A 24,778-nucleotide genomic window follows, 5' to 3' on the forward strand; every position below is an offset into this window, starting at 1 on the left:
CCTCTCCTCTCCTCTCCTCTCCTCTCCTCTCCTCTCCTCTCTCCTCTTCTCTTCTCTTCCTCTTTTTTTTTTTTTTTTTGGTTTTCCCCAAAGAAAAGTGCTTTAACTTCACCTTCCACGACTGTGACGTTCTTTTGATGAGTGAGACTCAAAATACATTTCTGCAGCTTTAAAAGTAAACCAGATTATAATTTCAGTGAAGATAATTTTCTAATCTTCTTACTCATAAACACTTAAAGAAAATACAAAATCTTTCCCATAAACACAAGCTTGTCTCCCACCAGAAAAAATTTAAATAGCAGGCTTGCATTGACTAAATGAGACATTATTTGTGTTGCAAAACTCAGCCATTGATTATAATAATTGGATATAAAGGAAATATAACTTGACTATCCAGAAATAAAGTGAGGTTTTAGCATTCAATTTTAATTGCAAAATGAAGACGTGAAGTGCAATGAACACGGAGTATAGCAAAGCTACCTTCACTGCTACACTCAAGTGTAAAGCTGGGCCTGAAAATACTGATGTAGACTTTTCACAGTATTAGAATAATGACAGAAAAAATGTTTTAAATTTTTCCTCTGACTATAATATGGGAACATGACAATTCTTAGGACATCTGTAATTTCTTCAGACATCTAAAGTATGCACTTTATATCAGCATAATATTTCATTATATGATGTGACTTTAAGTTTTATGATACTGAAATGGTTTTAATTTTTTATACATAACTAAATTTATTAGTAGTGAATTTTATGTCAGAATTATGCTGATTTTATAATCAACAATAAGTGTGTCTAAGATATAGTGTGTCTAAGAATAAGTGTGTTGAGTCCTGTGAGACTCAACAGGGTTGTTTAGTTAAAAGGAACTGAAAGCATTGAGTATTAAATTGAACTTTGAGTTGTCATTTTCTGAGGGTAGCTTAAAGAAAGTTAAAGCACATCAAAGTGATCAACCATGTCAGCTCTTGAGTGGAAACCTCCAGGCTGCCTTCTTCCATGAACTTTGTGTGCCTTAAGAGCATCATCAGAAATAATGACTTATTCTCTTACTTGCAGGCACTTAAGTCATCAGCAGCTTGAAGGACTGACAGGAATCACTTTGATATAAAGTAAACATAAGAAGAAAACTTGATTCAATGTTTATAAAATTCCCCAACAGTGCAATTGTTTTTTGTTTATAATGCTAGAGATGTACAGGTATAATAACACTGGACCAAAGTCTTCAAAGAGACTGGAGGAACGGCAAAAATTGACTATTCCATGTTATTATGAGAAGAAAGTTCTGTTTTTCAGACCCTTATCCTGATTTTAAGTCAAGTTTATTTTTTCAAGTTTTTCTTTGGTAACTGTTTTCTTGCTGTGATATGACAGATTCATGTCATTTTTTGATGACATATCAAATTCCCTATTTCTGCCTGAAGAAAAGTACTATATATGAACTCCTGTATCTAAAAAAATATTGTATCTACTGTGTATGTGGCTGTGTTGTGGAGTGAAGAAAATTTTTTCTAAGCAATTTCTAACTTCTCAGCTTTTTCTTCTCTTTTAGTAGTGAATTAACACCCCTCTTTACTCCCCTAAATTCCATGTTTCAGTGTTTCCTGGTTGTCATATGGTGGATATATTGGTTTGTCTAGATTTCTACCGTGACCTGGTTTTAACTGAGAAGATGGAGTTGAAAAAAATATTAAAGTATTATTATTATTATTTAGTTTAGAAGTACATGTACTCTATCAATTTTATAGAGGATATTTTTACCGAAGAGCTTCACAAAAAATCTCAATAAAGAGGAAGTAGTTACTTTAGCTTCTCTTAAAAATCATCTGGCATATATTGATATTGCATTTGTCATCTCCTTTCATGAATCAGGCCATTAGCTCCAAGACATCTTTGGATAAACTTTAAAGTTACTGTACTACAGTATCACATTTCATTTACTAGACATATTTAGCTTCTTTAAGCAGTATCATCTCTGCACACCCAGGAAAACTCCAGTTAGCATTAGCAGTACAGTTATATTTTATGGTATGTGACAAAGAATGTGAGAAACTCACTCTGCATTAAAAATAAAGCAAGTTTCTAATCCTCAGCTGTGTGAAAACAAGATCCTAGGGAGTCCTAAAATCTCAGAAACCAGCAGATGAATAAAAAGAAACATAAATCAATGGTTTCTGGAGCTTGATGGATGTTTTTGAACATCTGGAGTTGACACTACTGACTTTATTACGCATATAAACTATGATAGGTCCACTGTGACTGTCTTGTGTTGTATCTAAAACTTAGCTGCCTGGAAGACTCATATGTTATACCTAGGAGTTATCAATGCTAACACATATTTCTACTCAAAATGAAGTTGGGCAAAATGAAGTTGGAAGATCCCCATTTTTTTTTTTTTTTTTTAGCAGTAAATAAGCCGATGCTTTTTCCTGCTCAAATATACTGAAAAGACCTCTGCCTTTAATTTTTTCTTAACATTTCTGGTATTTAAAATTCTATGCAGCTCTGTGCATTCAGAATGTATAATACTGCAATTGCTGCAAGTAACCAGTAAGCAGATGAAGTGGTTGAGATTTTTTTTTTTTTTTTTTTTTTTTTTTTTTTGATGGCACCTACTTTGCTGTATTATGCATTCATAATTATCGTGTTGCAACATAAAATTATGGAGTAAAACTACCAAGTGAGTTCAGCGGACTGGAGACTTCCTACTATGATCATTTACTGCTGTATATCCCGTTTTAGCTTCCTCTCAAGCATCTGGAGCAGGCTTGAGATAAATCTATAGGATGTAAAATGGTGCACAAGAAAAAAATTTTGCAGTTTTCCTTAGATTCTAGGGTCTTCTGAATGGGTACAACATTATGCAGATACCTGTCCTTGTTCTTTGTTTTCTTATAGGAGATCCAGAAATTCACCTCTTGTGAAACAGCAATACGCCATTCAAATCCACTGGAGGAAGCCATAAAGACTGTCAAAGGCCTGGCCTTTGGTCAACCAAAATGATGCCCAAAACATGGGTTCCCACCCCATAACCATACCATAATGGAAGCATCTAAAAGTATCTGTGCAGACCTGAAAGACTGGAAGTTATCCATTTTCACTGATTGGGCAGCATACTTTTGTATTTTTAAAGATTTGGTTTTGTATATTACGTCTTAAAATAAAAGTTTGTATAAAAATTGTATGGACATGAAAAGCAAGTTACACTAAATGTAATAATTTCTTGATTCACTGTGTTTGGAGACATGGAACACTTAGCTCTACTGCTGTAAATAAACACAAACAATAACATTGTCTGAAATATTTTATATCTGAGTGTGCACAGATATTTAATTTAAATTGGCACATGATTATTCTTACTGAAAGCAACACCATTTTTGTTAGGACAATGTTGGTCTTGCCTCTTTTTCCTGGGGAGAAAACCAATCGCTGGAGAATGCTGTATCTAGTAGAGCATCTTCTATAATTAGCACAGAGATTTCAGATCTTCCTAATTTTGTGGGAAGAAAGTCAACACAATCTCTTTTTGAAAACCCTGCTGTGCGTATATTTGTGTTTTAATATTTTCTAACACACAATCCCAGATATAAATAAGATGGTAAATACAAATGAACACTAGAAACATGACCTGCCCTGCTCTTTTGCTGAAAACTGACAACTCAGCTGCATATGTCAAATGTGAATCTCCTTACCAGCTAACTAGAGACTCACTACTGGAATATTGCTGAGTTGCAAAACTTACTAACAAAACATCTCCACAAAGAATAAGGAATTCCAAATAGTTCCATAAATCATATTCTTTATGTTTCTTATTTTTTAGGATAATTTTACAGTATTAATTATTAAAACTGAAATTTACAGGGCCTCACAAAGCCTTCTTGCTTAGCAAAAACAAAACTTTCAAACAAACCTTTTCTCCAGAGACCTACATGCGTTTCTCACACCTGCTTCTTAGAAACTGTCATTTGGTTTCTGCTTTGCCCTTTACTTCCTCATAAACATAGGGAAGTCAGAAAAAAAGAGCTGGGTTGTACTGCAGATGGTCATTTTACCAATACTCCTACCAAAACAGGGACTAAATATACCTATATACTTTTAAATCATCCCTTCTGAAAAGACAGCCTGATAGCTTTTGTCATACCTTTTGCAAAGCAGAAAAATAAATTCCCTCCCTCTTTACAGTGGCCTTTGGGTTAAATAAAGGTTATAGTAACTCCTCTTAATTTTCTATCTTCTTTTCTGAGCAACTATTATTAATGAAGCCTTTCCTTTCTGTAATCAGTTTTCTAGACTTGTACTATTTCAATTTCTCTCTTGAACTTTACCCTATAGATCCCCATCTTTCTTGAAGCATAGGGTGTAAAAGCAGAAACAGTACTTCATCAGTCAGCCTTCCATGCCACCTGTTTCTTGTTAAAAGTTCCACAATAAAATCCTTTCAAAAAACCAAACAAATAATACCAATTCATATAAAAATAAATAGCTTAAGCAGAAGAAATATGGGATGAAGTCTGTGTGTCTTCATTTAACAAACTTTGCTTATTTTCAGATCACCAAAAAGGAGGTTTCTAGTTCACATGGACTAAAAAAGATCTGAGAAACTTCGAGGACCTGTAAAAGTTAATGTTTCATGTCAGATGTAAGCAGAGATGAAAACCTCATTTTTATGCAAAAATTGAAACCATACTTGTCACAGACCCCAAAATTAACAGGAAGAAAAGACAGCATTTTGGAAAGTCATGCCATCAAATCCACAGAAATATTAAATGGCCCAGTGGAGGGCAATCAAAACCAGCAAAGATGTGCAAGAAAATAAAATGTAATATTTTATCATATTTTAGATTTTATTACCACATCTTTCCCTATCAACTCATCAGTCACAGCTAAACATAGTAGAGGCATTTGCACTGACATATCTTTTAGCTCTTAAGTGTGAAGAGACTCATCCACAGTCTTTCTCATTTGACAGGAGTATACTTGCTCAACACCTCTGATTTCAGTTCAGTGGCCAGTGTCTCCTTCTACAGTGCCATTTCACTGCACCTCTCTATTTTTCAAAGTAAGACTTCTACTTACACATGCCTTTGCAGTTCTCTGCTGATCCACTTTATGAACAGTATCCTTATTTCAGACAGGGAAGTTAACATTATTTGCTCTTATCCTAAAAGGACCTATTTTACAATAGATTTTTGCAGGACATTGGTGTTGGTCTGTGAACTAAAGTTGAGGACAAGATCTGGAAGAAACCAAAGAAATGGCAGATGGAAATGTTCCTAATTCACAGGATAAGTGAAGTCCAACATGCTTCTTCCACAACACTTTTAAGGCTGTTCTAGGACCTGCAACAGCTTGGTGGCAGCAAAAATAATAGTAGGTTGGCTTAGGGTTACATGACAGGTAAATATAGAAGTCGATGGTATTTCTAGGTGAAGTGAAACACTCAGTATTAAATCAACTGCCTTCCAACTCAGTAATTAATATATATATGACAGCTATGTAGGAAGTAAGCCATTTCCCAAACAGTCAATTAGAATACTCCTCAGAATAAACAAGAATAACAACTAGTCATTATTGTAATTATTCATTCCTGTGCTAGTCACTTTGCCTTCTCAGTGTACATTAATGTACTTTGGAGATCGCAAGCACAGCAACAAACATGGTATTGCACCTGAAATTACTGAAACACAAAAAAATGAAAACTATATTGATGATTTTGGGACAGAGATATGAAGTCATTACTGAAAGGCAGCAAACTATATGCTGTCATATATCAATATCTAAGTCATCCTTTGGAAAGACAAACTGTATATACACACTGGAGTTATTTATAGAGATAATAAATGTATCACCAGCTATATAGGTTCAAGCATCTGATCCATGTACAAATGGGCAAATGACCAACAACTGATGGACATATATATTTTAGCAACATATATATTACAGTCAAAACACAGGCATCCATGATAAAAGTGTTTCAATTATTGACTGCAGCTCTGCTTAATTTGCATTTCACATTTCTGATATGTGTAAGGTTCATGAACATGCACAGAAATGAATGTTAGCTCCATGTTTACAGTTCTAGACTCAGCAATTCAGCATTGTGGGAAAGCCATTTCTGAGCTTTATTCCCTGCACTACACGTTCAGTGTACCACTCCAGGAACAGTTTTCAAGTATCTGAGTGACCAGGTATTTTTACCACAGCTGTCTATTGGATTATGAAAAGCTGATCTTGCTTTAATGCCCCACAGCCAAATACCATTCATGAAGTGATTTCCATCAATAAACATTCTATCACAATTTTTTAATTTTGTATGTACAAATCAACATTACAAACTAAATTGTTCTTACAATTCTGTTCACGGAGCCCCAGGTTTCCCAGGGCTCAATTTCAGGGCAAGTTCTCTTCAATGTTTTTATAAATGATCCGGACATAGAAGTCAAATGCATCCTGAGTTTATGTATGTTACTAAATTGGGAAACACTTGACTCCAGCAAGAGTAGAAAGGCTTTGCAGAGAGATCTTGACAAATTAGAGGCTGGGCAATCACCAACCACATGAAGTTCAATAAGAGCAAGTGCTGGATTCTGCACCTTCTGAATGGCTTCTCTGGCTGAATATGAGCCAGCAGTGTGCCCTGGAAGCCAAAAGGGCCAACTGTATCCTTGGGTGCATCAGGCACAGCATTGCTAGCCAGTCAAGGAAAGGCATTGTCTCAATCTGTTCTGCACTGATGAGGCCTCACCTCAAATGCTGTGTGCAGTTTTGTGTGTCACAATGTAAGAAGGCCATAAAACTATTAGAGAGTGTCCAAAGGAGGGCTACAAAGACAGTGAAGGGTCTGGAGGGCTGGATGTATGAGGAGTGGCTGAGGTCCCTTTGTTTGTTCAGCCCAGAGCAGAGCAGGCTGAGGGGAAGCCTCATGGCGGCCTGCAGCTCCCTCACGAGGGGAGGGGCAGGCGCTGAGCCCCAGGGAATGGCACGGAGCTGGGACAGGGGAGGGTCAGGCTGGGTGTTAGGGAAAGGTTCTGCACCCAGGGGGGTGGTCGGGCACTTGGACAGGCTTCCCAGGGCAGTGGTCACAGCACCAAGCTGCTGGAGTTCACGAAGCATTTGGGCAATGCTCTCAGACATATGGAATTGAACTCAGTGATCCTTGTGGGTCCTTTCTAACTTGGGATATTTTATGATTCTGTGATTGTAACAATGGAGATTTTACAGCCGCTCCCATTATGCATGTAAGCACATACTGCACTAGCTGTAAAAGTGGATTAATAAATATTAACTCCAGATCTCAAGTATTCTAGTGTTTGAACAAACAGATATAGGTGAAAATGTACCTGTATTCAAAGACACAAAATATGATATGATTCTAGAAAATCATTAGAGAATGAAGAATAAAAGCAACAGAAACATTTTCATGTTAAAGAAAGGATTGTAATAAATATTTCTCACAAGTCTTTTATCACCTCTCCTTTGACAATGTAACTGAGAAACAGTTGCATAACATCAGCAGATCCATAAAAAACAAATGTGTTATGTCAACAAATGACAGCCACCCACAAGCAAACATTATGATAGGTCAGAAATAATACAAGAGTAGGATGAATCCCGGTGGCATTCCCAAATTAAAACTACCAAATATTGACTGGAAGCAATTTGGAACAGCAAAATGGCCCCTTTTCATTACAATTTTAAAATCTGATCTTAACTAATCTTGATCAGTGCAATATATTTTGCAGTTGTAGCCATATTCCACAAATGAATTTCAAAAGGGATGCACTAATTCTTAATGGGAGGTTTTGCAGCGTTGGAAATCCCAGTGGAACAGTAAAAACATTTGAAGTTATCTTTTCCACCCTTACTATTTCATTAAGATTTTCAGTGTATTCTCAGTTTTACATTAAGAAGCCAATTAATTGTCTAATACCACATGTCAGAGCATGAATTTCAAAATCAGGCTAAAGATATTAGAGCATGAACTCAATATGACTTCACTTTTTGAAATTTCTTAGACTTACCTAGAAATGTCTCCTCTAAATTCATTAACTTCAACCTCTTAAATAAATTTGTACCAAAGGCAGTGCATGTGATTTCATTCAAGTAATAATGAAAAGGAGGAGGAAAAAATGTTTTTCACTTAAAACTAGTAGGCATCCTTTATCACACAACTGAAAAGTAATAGGACTGTCCTTTACTGCAAGAATTGAGTCCTGGTTTGGCCCATCTTGAAAGCACCATTAGGTTCTTTGGTTCCGTGCAGGAGATGGACAAAAAAATCCTTTTACCTGTAAAAGATGCTGGCTGAAAAGCATGATGATATTTGGCATTTTTACATCTTCTTTGAAGGAGGCCTATATTTACTCTTACAAACCCTGGTGGCAGTTGTCTGAGATATGTGAACAAAATCTCTCTGGGCATTTTGTTAATCTCATATGGAGGGGAAGGCTACTCTGGGAAGCCTCCTACAGACCATGAAGCACATTTCCAACAAACTCATCAGCTGTATAATGAGGACGACAGCCCTTAGCAGTAAGAATGACTGTTTGTAATGAAGCTTAATGTGTAAGGGAACAAACTTCTGACAACAGATTGCAGAGAACGAAACAAGACTCAACCTCATTTCCATGCCCATCCCACTCTTGCACAGACTGGGAGGAGAAGAAAGGTTCTCACTGGCCACACCAAAGTAGGCAATAAGGCTAACAATGTTACATCTCAAAAGCAATGCACTATATCATTTTTCTTCATACAGACTGGCTGTGTTTCAACTGGAAATACATGAAAGCAGTCTCAAGAATGAGGCAGTTGGCTAAGCTGTTGGCTAATGTTTATAATTTTTCTGAAGTTTTTATTTCGTTACTTAAAATACACTCCTCCACATATCCTGCGCAAGCTGCTCTGTCACTGAGGAGCAAATACAACATCAGTTTTTCTCTGCCAGTCATGAAAAGACTGTTAAATTCCCATGCTAGTGTGGAAAGAAGAGCCTGCTCCCAACTCTCTCTGCTCTCTCCTTGCTGTCACAAGCCTTTAAGCTGACGCTGGCTTTCCCTTTGGAGGTGAAAGCATTCCTGTGCCTTGTGATAGGCTACTAAGCCTGCCTGGGGTGTCACAAGGAGCTGACAAAGAGCGCCAAGCTTATCAAATGGTTATGTTTCCCTTTTCCCACTAAATCTGCTGTGAGTTCGCACATCAAACTCTCACTGAAAAGCAGGGAATGTGCAAAGCTGCAACGCTTCACAGGAAAGAAACAAAGGCCCTAGAGCTCAATGTACAAACTGCTACAAAATGCATCTTTAACAATGCAACAGGCAACCCTATGTCAAATCACTGTAATAGCAATCCAGCAAACAGTTCTACTTAACCCAAATTAATATGTAATTCCATAAATCTGCAGTTTCAACATTTTTAAGGGAAAAAGCTAGAGACATTTTATATGTGGGTGTACCTTTTGACACCGATGCTTGTTCTTCATATCTGCAAAATAGCATCCTGAAGCTATGAAATTTCTCATCATTTTCCATCTTCCAATTACTTTTTCTAACCAATCAACCATATTTCAAGATGAGCCATTGCATCTTCTGCTTGAATCAACATTAATTTGTTAAGGCTATGAAAATGTCTCTTTTCTCTTCTTTGGCCAGCTTCACTGCCAACACCAAAATTCAGAAGCATTGTTTATACATTTAGGTATTTATGTTGATTGCATCTGGGCTAAACTATGTTATGGGTACTGTATTTATCACTGTATGTTGCTAACATAATAGAATTGCAATGTTTTCTGTCATATTGGGATTAAACTTTGATGTCAAATGTTGTTTTTGTAAATATATGCAATGAGTGCAAAATATATATATAAAAAAAACAACATTTTTAGTGTAATGGGTTTCAAAATCAAGTAACAAACACTACAATTGCTCTCATTATGCCTGTTTTATGCTTTGATTTTTATTGCTGATGAGCATTAGAATATCTTTTTTTTTTTTTTTTTTCCAAATTCTGTAAGTTGGTGAAGAAATCAGGCAGCACTTCTCAAATATGTTAGTATCAAGTCATAAAATTAAAAGGTGTGCAATGATCTCAAAGGTGTGCAAAAACCAAGTCACTCAAATTATTTTTTCTTATTTGTAGGCTTGTGTAATATAAAGTACAGAGCTGAGACTTCAAAAATATTCTGAATGTCTTCTTAAAAATATGGTCACAAGAAAAAACTGAGATACCACTTGCTGGAAGATCTCTCAACAATATACTGAATGAATTATCTAGTGAAATCAAGTCAGGATCAGGGTTAGCTCTCTACTCCCCAAAGGATGTAGTGCTGAGGAATTCATTTTGTGAGCAAAGTTCAGCTACAGTTTTTGTTTTCTTACAACAGAATAAAGGGTTGGTCATCTTCAAGCTAGGAGTATCTTTTAAACCAAATTAGATGAATGACACTGTTCCCCCACAGTGGTAGGTATACATGCACAAGGTTTTTGTAAAATCTCTTTTTTTGCAACACTTTTTATCCTGTTCTCCATTCCATCACAAAATGCCACCACACTTTCAGAGGCCTTTTCTTTCAAAACAACTACTTTGAATGTCTATGCCTTCTAGATTCTCCACCTCAAAAAGTAACTTGAAAACATCAGGATGTTTTCCTTACTCATTGTAACAAATGGACAGTAAGGTCTCAAAAACTCAGGCTTGATATACAGCAGTATTATTGCTTTATTGACAATATTTCCAGGCCATTTTAATATTTATAAAACCCTACTCTAATGACTTTCTTCTAGGCAGAATTATTGTAATTACAAAATGTAAGGTGCACTGAAAGCTTCTTCTCGGCTGACATCTCTAACCAGGACAGTTAAAAATACAGTAGAATGGAGGAAAAATCCATCAATGTTGAGAGTAGAAAAGCTTATCTGAGAATATGAATGTGGAAAGACTGCAGCCAAAAAGTCTGGGAGCTCACAAGAGTATAAAATGTCTATACCTAGAAAAGCAGGTAGGGAAACCTTTCTATAGGAGCATCATCAAGGTGCATTCCAAAACATGGTATTTCACTAGGTAGCAAGAAACCTACAATGGTACGTACAATAGTGCTCAGAGCTGCAAAGATGGGTTAACAATATTGCTAATTAAAGATCATCGTGTGTCTCCCCCTTCAAAAGTAACTAAATGGAAGTCTTTGGGCAGCAAGGTGTTGATATCTTAGTTATATTATTAGTTAATAATGGTTCAGTTTGTTTGAATTGTGTTTTCTGTTGATCTTTACATAATTTTTGGATTAATAATTAGCTAATGTTGTAAAGAAATTTGGTCGTAATTATGCATTTTTTTAAACATGAGATAGCAGTAGATCAAATTTGAAACCACAGAAAATAAATTCTGTCCTAAATTGTAAAACCGCTCTGGTTCTTCATAGTAAGCCCAAACCAGTCTTGAATGAACTCATGGTGAATGTTAATAGCTGCTAAAAATACAGCTTCAGAATTCTTGTTTTTCTCATGGATCCTTCCTAACTCTACCTAATTATAGTAATTCTTTATAAGAATTCAGTTATACATATTGAATAAGAATTTAAAAAATAGTGTACAATTTATCTCCTGATTTCACATTTAGATGCACTGAACATACCAGAGAGCCATTTTGTTCATGAGAATATGACAAAGGATCAATAAATAGTTGTCTTTTTTTTTTTTTTTTTTTTTTTTTTTATGCCAGAAAAAAGCCAATGTAGGTCTACTCAGTAGGGACTACTTTTTCTAAATGATACTTGACTTTCTTATAAAACTGGTTTATTTCTTCTCTGTAGTAAGCTATACATGATTTGTACTTTTTAATTATGGCAATTTCCTTTTCTTAAATTAACTTCTTTATTTAATTCTCAGTTTTAATAACTCCAGTGATCATGAAATGCGAGTTCAATAAACAAACTGTAATTTTAGTATCATAAATCGCCCAAGACCTATTTTTGACAGCATGGCATCCTACTAAAATATTGATCATGCTAAATTCTGTTATTTCATTCAAAATGCTTTATAGCTTCTAGTCAAATAACACAGCATCTCGTTTATCAGAAAAATGATGTCAGTTAATAAAGCTCTATTCAGCTCAGATTCAGAGTTCTATTTTAAGCCTCTAAAATATCCAAGATATGGTGCTATCTTATTCGGTTACATTTAAAATTCATACAAGTGAATTCTAAGATGTTTTTTCTATACCGCATCATTGTGTGGGACAGTATATGGAAACAACACCGAGAAGTTATTATCTAAGATAGTATTTTGTAAAAGTGAAATGATGAGATCCTTTTGATTTGCTAGCTAGTTCATTCTCTGCATCCAGATACTTCTCAATCCACTGTTTGTGAGTTGTTGAAAAAAGTGTATTCTGAGAACACTTTGTGACCAATTTTTTTATCCATTGCTATTATAAACACATTTATAAAATCCAAGGCAGAAGTCTACTTAGTACATTGCAATCAAGAAAATCTCTATTAAAAATGTATGGAGGGAAGGAAACAGCTTCCTGTGTGCGATCCACTTTAACTTCAGACACTTGATATTTGTTTGTTCTGTGTGTGCTGTACAAAATTACTGAAGCACACAAAAATGACAATTTGTCCTTGGGTGCAATGGAATGACAGATTAAATGAGTAAATGGAAGACTTGGAGCTTCCTCCGAAGGGAAAAAATAAGCTACTTAAATACTTTCAAAGCCTTTTCATGTGTCATTTTTTTTTTTTTTTTTTTTTTTCCCAAATCAAGAATAATTATTTAGTGAACAAACTTGGGTCTTGTAAAACAGTAGGGAATATGAGGGAAATGGGGCATGGAACTTGAATAATTTACCCACAACTGTGATAACCTGTCATTAACCTAAGGCTACATAAATACCTTGCTTAAGGAAAGACCGGTTGCATCATTAGCTGATACATCAGAATGTTTTTTACAATTGCATCACAGTTCAAACCATTAACTGTGCCTCACCTCCAGAAATTAAGCTTCCAATGCATATTTGACCCTTCGCCATAACTTAAGGGAGCCTTTTAAAACACAGTAAAAGAAGAGTGAAATTTTGGTTAAATTAGACTGCATCATCATACCAATTTATATATTCTGTGGGAACTAAGGGAAAAAAAAAAGCAGCAGTTCAATAGTAATACAGTATTTTGTTGCAGTCAAGTACCTATCTAATATTCACTGGCAATGGCGTAGAATAATTGGGCACTAATTAAGTAATTAACCTGTTAGAGACTGGGATAAAATTTTGGAGACGTCACTGTCACTGTGCACTTTGTCCTGTTTTCCCATGGTAGCTGCAGTTGCTCATGGATGAAGACACATTATGGCATACAGGGCTAAAGAGACTTTTAACCTTGTAAGATAGTGTTGTCATTATATCCGTAGCAACATCAAGCCACATTTCCATATTATAGAACTATTCAGTGTTAAAGCCAATTTAAAGAGTTCCCTATGCTATCCCCATCTCAGGCATTCAGTCCAGTGAGGTCAACTTTTAGTTCAGTGAAACTGTGTCTTCTTGATGGAATAGACAGAAATTCCTTTAAGCACACCATTATTGAACACCTGGTATGATGAAGCTGTAGCTTCAGAATTCACCACCTGCCCAAAGCCAAGAGTCAGGCCACAGAGAACTAGAGGAGAAGATGTGAATATATGTCTTTGTACAGAGGTTAAAAAATAAATCCATGGTACAAAGGGCAGGCTGAAAAGGCTGTGATGGCATTACAGGCAAGGAAATTGCCTGCTGTTTGTTCTTCCTGCATTCAGAAAAAATATGCTTTCTGTATCCTCTTTGTTAATAAACAGAAGATCATTAAAGAGATAGTTGACTCATATAATCCATTTCACCTCCAGGCAGAAGCAGCTCGGCAAGAGTCCAAATGAGGCCTGAGTAATTTTGCCAAGAGGCAGCAGAAGTTTCCAGAATATGAAAAATGATTTAGATGTGGTCCTCCATTAAATAAAAACCAACCAAACAAAAAAACCCACCACCACCAACAACAAAAAAACAACCAAACAACAACAACAACAAAAACCACAACAATCTAATAATCATATAGTGATGCAAACAAATAAAAATAAGCAAATTACTTTTTTTTTTTTTTCTATGTTTTTCTCATTTTTTGAACCATGGTTTTCAATGTTTTTCAATGCCACAAATCTTTCTGGGAAAGTACAGCCCTCCATATAGTACATATAAGCCTACTGAAAAGAAGCTTATTAGTTTCTTTTTCCAGACTCCTGTAGTTGTCTATTGACTTTGAGCATGCAAGGACTGTAGGTTTAGAAACTCCTGGAAAACAGAAGACTGGTTGGTTGACTTCTGTCAGGCAGCAAATTATGAGGGAGAGAAAACCAGCTAATATTACACAATAAATCTCAATTTATTTTACTAGGATTTAATTCTGTAACTTTTCAGATTTGTTGTTCAATAGAAAGGCCCACTGGCAAAACAAAAGACATTTCTTGCAGTCTTCTCTCATCATAATTAGCAAATCAAAACTTTGCTCATTCATTCATCAATATTTTTCATCTTGCAGTGATGACACTGATAAAACTGTACAACCAGAAGCTTCTTTATCCTACCTGCTATGGAAAAATAGGTTATTAGTTTGGGCTTTGTGTATGTTAATAGTGAAATCTACTTTATGGTGAGGACAATATTTCCAGTTCCATACATAATATAGGCTAAACATCTCTAAAATAGATATTTTAGAAAAGAATTCCTAGCAAATATTTCAATCTTATATATATATATCTGGTTAAAATATATATTTTGTATGAATACAGTTTGGGCACATTAAAATACCCCTGGAAATAATATACTCATGCACTTCCAGCCAGAGCAGGAGTATATAAGACTCATAGCATCATATTCTTACAAGCTTTCTGGAAAAGACCTGCAGATGCAGAACCATTAAAGGAGAAACATTTAAGAATCCAGAGTTGAGGATCCAGGCTGGATCCAGGGTTCAACAGCAAGAGCTGGCATGAGTGAGAAAAATACAAAAACTCCTTTACAAGGAGTAGAAACAAGATGCTATCAAAATGCATGTTCTCTTGTCATCGTGTCATGAAGTTATATTTTCAGGATAAGTATTGGTGCCGTGTCATAGACACAACTAAATACTTCTGGTGCCAGGGCAGCAGGCGTATCTGCCAGAATGAAAGTCACTTTGGGTCTGAGTAGGCTTTCTCTCTACCTTGTCCACTGCCAGGTTGCATGTGGGGAGCACAATCCTCATTTTCATCAGGACACATAGAGTACAGTGCTCTACAAGAGCAGTTATGAGAGCGCTCTTATGGGGCATTTTCTGCAGCCAAACTTCATTTTTATTTTCACTTTTGTGTTAGTTGTTGAGGAAACTGGAATGCAGGAAGGCAAGCTGCCTTGCCTAGAGCTCATTGAGACCAAAAGCAAAGCAGCTGTTAGGACAGACATCTCCCCAGTCTAAGGTACTTTATTCCAAACAGCTGAGCTTCCTCCCCACACAATACCAGTTCTTGTGAGGGTCAGACATACCAGGACAAAATACAGGGGTGGATGGAAACAGACTGATGTCAAACTCTCTAGGGACCTGGGTAAATCTGCCAACATGCAGACATGCCACTTTGAGATAAGGCTGACACAGAGGCAGGATGTTCCTGCACTTTTCACCTAGTATTTACTAGTATTCCTCTTACTATGCAGGGGCCTTTATTTTTTATTATTTTGTGGCAGAAAGGGAATACGAACACAAAAAGCATAAACAGTAACACTAAAAAATTAGTTGTTAGTATTTTTCAAATAAAAGTGATTTTTGTTGAAAATCATAATTTTCACAAGATTTGTAATTTTTGTCTGCATTTCCTGTCTTTCATTCCAAAACAAATGAAATGAACTCAAAGTTGTTTTCAGCTTTGTGTTTTGAAACCAAAACATTTTAACCAAATTTATCTTCTTGAAATTTCTCTTTTTCTCTACCACTTTTGACAACTGTACAGGTTAAACATCTCAAAAGCACAAAATGATTCACAATATTTAAAAGGTTTTCACTGGTGTTTTCAAAGTGTTTCTCATTACAGTTTAAATTTGTGTCATTAGTACTTAGTCAACATTGCAACTGCATGGACAGGAGGGCAATGGTAAATATATTGCACAATTATTGTGTTTTTCATGCAATGCAACATTTATATCCTGCTTTACTCAAGAAAAAAATGCACTATGAATGGAGACAAGGATAAACTTGTAAAGGCCAGATGTCCTTTATTCATAAATGATAAGAGCACACGGAACTGCTTGATTCATCTAACTCAGATTTGAATACATATGTACTGATCGGCTTTCATTTGCTTTCCCTAGGCCTTTCCACATCTTCACTGGATGTACACCATTTCAAATCCCTCAACAAAGCCAAGCTGAGGCTTAAATCACATAAGTAGTCAAAGGAAGTCTGCTATTTGAACAAGAGAGAAAGAGCATCTGAAATTAGTGAAAGTTTAAACTGAGGAAATGGTGACACTGAATAACACCAAAAGGACAGAAAATGAAGGAAATGAATTTGAAAAAAAAAAAAAAAAAAGTAAAAAAAAAAAGTCTGATACTAAATGCAAATGATTCTTAGAGCACTGCTCATGTCCTTTCCCACTTCCCAATGCTGTCAAAACTGTTAGGCTGGAGCAGCTAATTAAGATGTGCAGGAACAATGAAACACAGCATGGACAAAAATTATTAAACATTATTAACAAGTAGCTTCAGTCACTTCAACATCCAAGTATGACAGAGTACAGAAGGACAGAGAGCAAATGACTGCCCTTAAAATTAAAGGTTTAAGAAGAGCATAAGACTATGTAAGGTGAGAAAAAAAATAAAGATGATTTGTTAACACAGGTTTAGTGTGTATATAGTGCCTAGCTGACTATCAGTAATAACAATCTAGCAACCATCTACGTTTTATGTAATAAATTTTTATGTCTATTTTATGATAGTGGTAACTTTTGAGTAGGTATGAGGGAAGCTAAGATGCTTGGATGGAACACAGTACTTCAAATACTGTAGATATGTTGTCTAACAGCAACTTCTCTTGTAAACTGCGGCATAAGATAACACAAGAAACCCCTTACATCAGAGTAAATGAATATCAAAGCATGAGTAAAAGGCACAGACAACTTAGACCATACTTGAGCTATGGCAAGACAAAAAAAAAAAATGTCCAGAATACAGAGTCAAAATGAGAATTGAGACAGACCTCCCCTGTGCTGAAGTGAGCAAATGATCCTGATAGCTGAAAAATAAGAGATTTTGTTGGCCTTTAGTTTTTTTTTTTTTTATTAGTAACTGATATTTTTTTTGGTCTCACATAGACAAAGAGGATTTGGAATATGGGGGAACACCTCTTTGCGTTCTACAGAGAAAGAACATTTTATGTGAATAAAGATAGAAGAGTTTAGCTGAGACTTTGCTCCTCCTATATAGTTAATGTAGATTGACCTGGAAGTTAATGCAATTAACATATACAAATACAATAATGTTATGTTACTGTCACATGTGAAAAAAATATATATAATTATGGTAAACTGTATAAATGATTTTTTTCATTATCTTCCTTACCTTTCTACCTCTCTGTCAGGAGCAAATTGAATATTTATGCTGTACTTTACTACCAAAGTACCATACTACCACAGGTATCCTTTTTGAGAAAGAAACTATGCAACAGTTTTAAGATTTCTGAGGATTTCTTGCATATTTTGGCTGTGTTCCCTCTTTTTGATACACTTAATTTCCTCCTAAGAATTATCAGACACACTCAAATTATGATGGCCTTCACTTACTCTTTGATTTTAAGCCATGCAAGTATAGAAGAGAAATATACTGACATGGAATGACATTCATGCCTTTGCAGAATGTCAGCACATGGCTTTTATAACGCCTAAGAAAGAGGGATTGTGACTTAAGAGCAAATTTGTTTAATTCAGTGGTAATGAAAGTACTAAACTGTGAATACTGATTATTTTAATAAATTCTCCTGACAAGAGTTCATGTCCATCAATGTTTAGGCCATGTTATACCTGCTGTGATCCTGCCACTTTACTTTTACATGAGGATACTTCATATTAGGATGCTATAACCTCTTCGTTAGGAAATGGGCTCTCTTAATCAGTTTTTCAGTTTGCAAAGATGAATTATCAAGAAACAACAATTGTATTGAATAATTACAACCTAAATTATATTTGACATGAACCTTTAAATTAACCTTACTTATTTCACCTTTATATTTACTGGTTAAAAAAATAGATCTGTCAATATTTTAGTATCACAGAATCATAAAATCATAGAATCACAGAATGGTTTGGGTTGAAAGGGACCTTAAAGCTCATCTAGTTCCTTTATGAAGGGATCATAAAGATAATTTAATTCCAACTCCTCTGACATGGGCAGGGACACTTCCACTACACCAGGTTGTTCAAAGCCCCATCCAGCCTGGCCTTGAACACCTTCAGAGATGGGGCATCTACAGCTTCTCTGGGCGACTTGTTCCAGTGCCTCACCACCCCCGTAGTAAAGAATTTCTTCCTAATATCTAATCTAAATCTACCTTTTTTTTTAGTTTAAAACCAGTTCTTCCTTTTCCTATCAGAAGAGCAGAGTAGAAGTGGACAATCATCTCCCTCGACCTGCTGGCCATGTTTCTTTTGGTGCAGCTCAGGATATGGTTGGCTTTCTGGGCTGCAAGTACATGCTGCCACCTCATGTTGATCTTCACATCGGCCAACACCCCCAAGGTCCTTCTCCTCAGGATTGCTCTCAATCCATATTCTTCCTAGTCTGTATTTGTGCTTGGTATTGCCCTGGCTCATATGCAGGACCTTGCAATTAGTCTTGTTGATCTTAATGAGTTTTGCACAGGTCCACCTCTCAAGCCTGACAAGGTCCCTCTGGATGGCATGCCTTCCCTCCAGCATGTTGACTGCACCACTTAGCATGGTGTTTTTGCCACACTTGCTGAGGGTGGACCCAATCTCACCGTCCATGTCACCAACAAAGATAATAAACAGTGCCAGTCCAATACCAATTCCTAAGGAACACCACTTGTAACTGATCTCCACCTGTATATTGAGCCATTGACTGCAACTCTTTGAGCACAACCATGAAGCCAATTCCTTACCACCAAGTGCTAAAATCAAATCCATGTCTTTCCAGTTTAGAGACAAGGATATCACTGGGAACAGTGCCAAAAGCTTTGCACAAGGTCCAAGTAGATGATGTCAGTTGTTCCACCAATGCTTTATCCCAATTGCAATTGCTTTTGCCTGTTACATATTAGAATTGAGGGTTGCCTTTTCATGAAAGAAAACAGATTTTTAAAAGGAAGCCTGTGTTTCCTGTTAAGCAACAGAAAGTCCAGTTATAATAAAGGAATATCTAGATTGCAGGAGGAAAAATAAAATCTATGTTTTTTTTTTTTTTTTCTTTTTTTTTTTTTTTTTAATAGCCTTCTTCATAGAATACAACTTACTGTAGAAGAAGAAAGAGCTGTTGGTTTCCAGAAGTGTGATGGACCATTTTTAAACCCCAAATATTTATATGCCCAAGAACGTACAAGGCAGAGTATGCTCCTCTGGTTATTTGTAATCATCTATCATTTAACTGTTGAAATAATTCATAATTTCACCTTTTATGTAGGTCTCACTCATATGTAATGTTAGACTGAAAAAACTGTTCTATGCAGTTTTCATAATATTTGTGTAATAACTGTAAATTTGCACACCATATTATTTTCTAGTAGGAAATATTGCTATCAAGTGTATGATATATGGTTTGTTCTGATAATTGTATAATTTAACAGAGTGTATTTGGGACAGATCTGCAGGGCACTGGGAATAAGGTTGTGGTGGTCCATTCCATGAAGTTTGCTCTGCTTGTGCAGGTTTTTATTTATTTATTTATTTATTTATTTATTTTGGAGTTTCTTGGTAGGAGAGCTGAGGTATGTGAATGTATGTGCAGGTGAATTTAAAAGGTGTTATACCATGATCAAAGAGAAATTCACCTCTAACCTGAAAAATCTGCATTCTCTAGAGTTAAAATTTCATTATTAAGGTTTTTATACTTTTATTTTTCTTATTGTTTTTTTTTTTTCTGTTTCTTTTAGAGAGCAATAGCTATGTGATAACATACTAAAGCTGTCATGTAAATATTTGTACCCTTAGTAAATGCAGAACAAGTTATAATTTTATAAATTGGACCTAAAAACAGGATAGCTCAGCAGTTTGTGTGCACGCTGAATATCTACTACAATTCTTGACAACAATCCCAAAATAATTATTTCTGCATGAATAAAGGTATCTTCCCTTTGCATTTGTAACCCGGTATTTATTTTCTTTGTGTCTATTTATTTAGGAGAAGTCAAGAACAATTGTTTTTTGTTGTTGTTGTTGTTGTTGTTTTGTTTGTTTGTTTGTAAACTCTGAAGTGGCAGAAGGCAAGGAACCAACACATCGATTTACAGATACTATATAATGTATACCTGTAATGTGTACAGCTGTATTATGTACATTGTCCTATTTAAGTCATAGTACCTAATCCTTTCTAATCCATCCTCTCCTTCTTATTTTCCATAATGACACATTTTAGATACCAAATGTCACACTTCTGTAAGATGCAACCAGGCAACATTCCTGCTACTATATTTAGCACTTTCACAAGTCCTAAGTTAAATGTATACTTCTATAATGTATTTATTAAAATAAATAGAAAAGAAATTCAAGTGAAAATAGTTACTGGATAACTCAGCAAATAAACTGAATGAGGTGTAGGAGTTGCATGCAGCCTTTTCATATTGACTTTCTGTTAGATTAAGGATTAAGTGTGTGACCTTTATTGCTTGGCTGCTCCATTTCCAGTGAAGATAAGAACCTACTTTTAACTGTTTCATGCAATGAATGATTCTCTTTGATGGTCTGTAAGACATTAATTGTACAGCTTGGTAACATTTCCTTGCAGGATGCAGTCTTCTGACAACTGTTAAGGTAAATTCTAAGTAGAATACCATCCTTGTTATGTCAGTGTTCTTCAAAAGCTAGATACTTTAAAGGTTATCCATAATAACTGTATTTTAATAGTAGGGAGATTCTTTATGAACTTCCTTGATACACCGCATAGTTCTGAGAAAATGCTTCAAAGTATCAGTTGTAATTTCTTGAGTTCTACCACTGTTCATTGACTTTCACTTCATGTCTTAAGCAGGTTTCTCTACAGTAGTTCTACCTAAATGGACTGTTAAAATTCAAAGCCATTGAATCATGCAGGGCAAGCATGTTTGAGTATGTGTCATGCAAGTTAATAAACAAGAAAGTTTATTCAGGCAAAGAATGCCTTGTTTCATAAGGAAATTATCAGATAGCTTTTTCAAAGCACAACTGCTTTTTTCCACTTCATAGATCTTAGGTTGCAATTAATCAATTAAGAAAGTATTAGATAATAACTTCTTAGATGGGTAATTATTAATTAATAACTTTACTCTGCAAGTACAAATTGCTATACATAGGAAAACATAATCTGGAGCACACAGCCAGTGAAAACAGAGTTGGTTGAGTAATACCACAGTGCCATAGACAGAACTAGGAAAACTCTGGAGAAGTAGGAGAGGTGAAAAAGAGAAGACTTCTTAACTCATTATTATTATTATTATTATTTTTACAACCTTTAGCCCTCATTAGGTTCTCTTTTATTTTAGTGAATTTCCTATTTTCTTCCATTTTAGTGAAAAGTGTCCTGTTTAACATTGTTTGATAGGTGGGTCATGTTGGGAAGGGACTCTAGCAGGAAGTTAGTGAGAGGAAAAGGGGTAACAGTTTTAAACTAAAAAAGTGTAGATTTAGATTAGATATTAGGAAGAAATTATTTACTATGAGGGTGGTGAAGCACTGGCACTGGTTGCCCAGGGAAGCTGTGGATGCCCCATCCCTGGAGATGTTCAAGGCCAGGCTGGATGGGGCTTTGAGCAACTTGGTTTAATGGGAGGTGTCCCTGCCCATGGTGGGGGGTTGGAACTAGATGAGATTTATGATCCCTTCCAACCCAAACCATTCAATGATTTTATGCAAATACTCTTATCTTCTGCAAAACCAACCCTACAGTACAGCCCAGGTGACTTCCTGTTCATTTAGACTATGGAAATTTTTTCCTGGGGTAAGAATCATCCCTAGTGGGATGAAGAAAGTAGAAAAAAAGAGTTTGTGGCTAGACACAAGCTCAGGAAAGCTTTTTGTTTAAAAGAAAATATTTTAGTGACTAGTAGCACTGAGTCTGTATGACCTTACTCCTGAAAAGACAGAATGATGGAAAGGACAAAGAAGGACAAGCAGATGGATATTTTAAAGAATTCCAGGCCAAAGGAAAGAAACATAAATAAAAGACTCACCAAAGAATTTTATTTTCAAAAAAGCAAAAAGAATACACTGGGGAGATAACTCAGTGAAGAAAAACATCGTTGCTTAAAACAATTGGAGGAAAAAAAAAAGCATTTGAAAAATACCTTCTAGATGCTGGCATTTAATGTCATGAACCTTGTTCACAAATGCACATCAAATACTGCAGTGCAAGCTTCTTAGTCCTTTTCATTTTAAAAAAAAAAAAAAAAAAAAAAAAAATCTTAATCAAATTTCCATTCTAAGAAACATCCAGAGGTATATATTATAAATGTTGCAAGACTGATTTCTTTTTTTCCTTTTTCTTTTCTCTTTTTTTATTTTTTTTTTAAACTAGTGTTTTCAAACCAAAATGGAAAAAGGGTGAAAGACACATTTTTCTATCTAATCTGGACTGTATTCTGGTGGTTTCTTGTGCTGTTGTATTTCTTCATTCATTCATGCATGTGAGGATTACAAAATGAGGTACCATAACTAATTGGAAAGCCACACACAACTAGAAATAAATTCTGGGATTATCTAAATGTTTTTCTCTTTTTCTCTGTTCTACAAAAAGGCAGTTATTAAATAACTAGTTTAGAAGACTTCTAGCTGGATTTGTCTTTTTAAAAATCAACCACATCATCTCAGCTCTTTGCCAGTGCTTCCTCTAGAGCTCATTCTAGAGGAATATGCTAGAGGAATATGGAGAAAATTAATATGATTAACGTATGTCAGGATATCAGATACTATCATGACGAATAGGACAGAAAAGCATAATTAACAAATTAAATAGGTTCTGCACTGAAAGAGTGCCTTTTCCTAGCTACCAAGAGCTATGATTAAAAAAGAAATATATCTATACTCAATAGAACAAGAGAGATTTGGGGATCTAAACAATATTCAGACTGGGATATGAAAGTCTCAGCTTCCATAGATTTTGGTGGGTCAGGAAAAAAACTAAAAACTGCAGGGCAAACTGTTGAAGAGAAAGAGAATTCACATATATTTAATCAGGATTTGTCAGCGTAATGTTTGATATATAAATAATTCAAGTTTGAAAAATGCCACAAATCTGCATTTTGTTTTCCTGAAAAAGACAAAATAACATTTTTGCCCCACACATCTTCCCCTGTTTTAATAATGCTGTAGCTATGGATAAGACCTTAAACTAATGTTATATATTTTGAAAGATAACCAAAAGTAATTTCTTAAAGTCAGATTTTCCTTCCTTTTGCACAGATGTGCAAAAGAGGCACAGGGATTTAATTTTTTCAAGTTAAAAGAAAAACACCACTTTATCACATCTCTGTAAAAAGCAAAGCGTTAAATGTATTCAAGATTCCTCACAGAAAATAAATAGGTTTTTATTTCTCAGACATGCAAGAAAGGAGCACGGTCCAATGCATTGTAAAGCTGTACAAACTATCAGTAACTAATACTCATTTTTATGCCAATCCTTTTCAATCATTCTAACCAAGAAGGATCTCAGATGAAGTATCAACATTGTTATGAAGAATCACAATATAATGATATTTTACATACAATTAGTAAATCAAATGGAACTTCATGTGAGACGGAACATCTGTAATACAGGAAGGTAGCAATCTACTGAGCCAATAAACTACATTTGTCATTCTTAATTTATTTTACCATTTGGTTTTTAATTGCAAATCAAGTATCTAATCTAAACTGAAACCAGATAATTTGATTCATGGCAGGTATGTGTTTTCAGAAAGTAATTAACCTCATATTTTTGAAAGAGGAAGAAAAAAATTTTCCTTTAGTTCATTATGATTAATTTGTTTAAATATGAGGAAAGCATTGAGAAAATAAATACAATAAAACAAAATAGCCATACAGATTTACACATAGAAAGAGAGCTACTTAATGTAAAAAACAATTGCTTTAGATATTAAGACCTAAAAAATTATTGGTATTATTGATTTTTCCTTTTCCCCTGACAGCTAACCAATTACTTAGAGAGAATATGCTACAAGCATTTCATCTTAACATAATATCATGTGCAACAGAGATTAGTAATTGAAAATATAAAACCCACCATGCTGAAGGGTCAGGCAGTCAGGCAGTGCAGGACGAATAAATAATTGTACTACAAGGATATCAGGATACAACAATTATTTTCTGTTTTCTTAGAAACTCAGGCTATTGATATCCCAACAAGAGTTTAATTAATTACCCAAACAGTCTCAAGATATTAATTTGTCTAACCTTAAAACAGATGCTCCAACACAGCTAGTATTTTTGAAAATTATACCATACTATGTCCGGTTCTGTCAGGCTTTTCCTAAAGCCTGTGTTTCTTTGCTTATTGTTGCTCTAAGACACTAACTCTTTTCATGATACTT

General features: G+C 35.2%; 1 protein-coding gene and 1 long non-coding RNA gene across 9 annotated transcripts in view; one reads left to right on the plus strand and one right to left on the minus strand.

The window, feature by feature from the left end:
* DLGAP1 (DLG associated protein 1) overlaps positions 1-24,778 on the minus strand; it is a 414,689-nt gene that overhangs the window by 223,885 nt on the left and 166,026 nt on the right. The window lies entirely within an intron of this gene.
* LOC118163201 lies at positions 5,402-12,539 on the plus strand. Its single transcript, XR_004748911.1, has 3 exons — positions 5,402-5,412; positions 7,303-7,309; positions 12,390-12,539. It is a non-coding gene; the product is annotated as an uncharacterized LOC118163201 (long non-coding RNA).

The sequence above is a fragment of the Oxyura jamaicensis genome, chromosome 2 (genome assembly GCF_011077185.1).
Source record: "Oxyura jamaicensis isolate SHBP4307 breed ruddy duck chromosome 2, BPBGC_Ojam_1.0, whole genome shotgun sequence".
NCBI lineage: Eukaryota > Metazoa > Chordata > Aves > Anseriformes > Anatidae > Oxyura > Oxyura jamaicensis.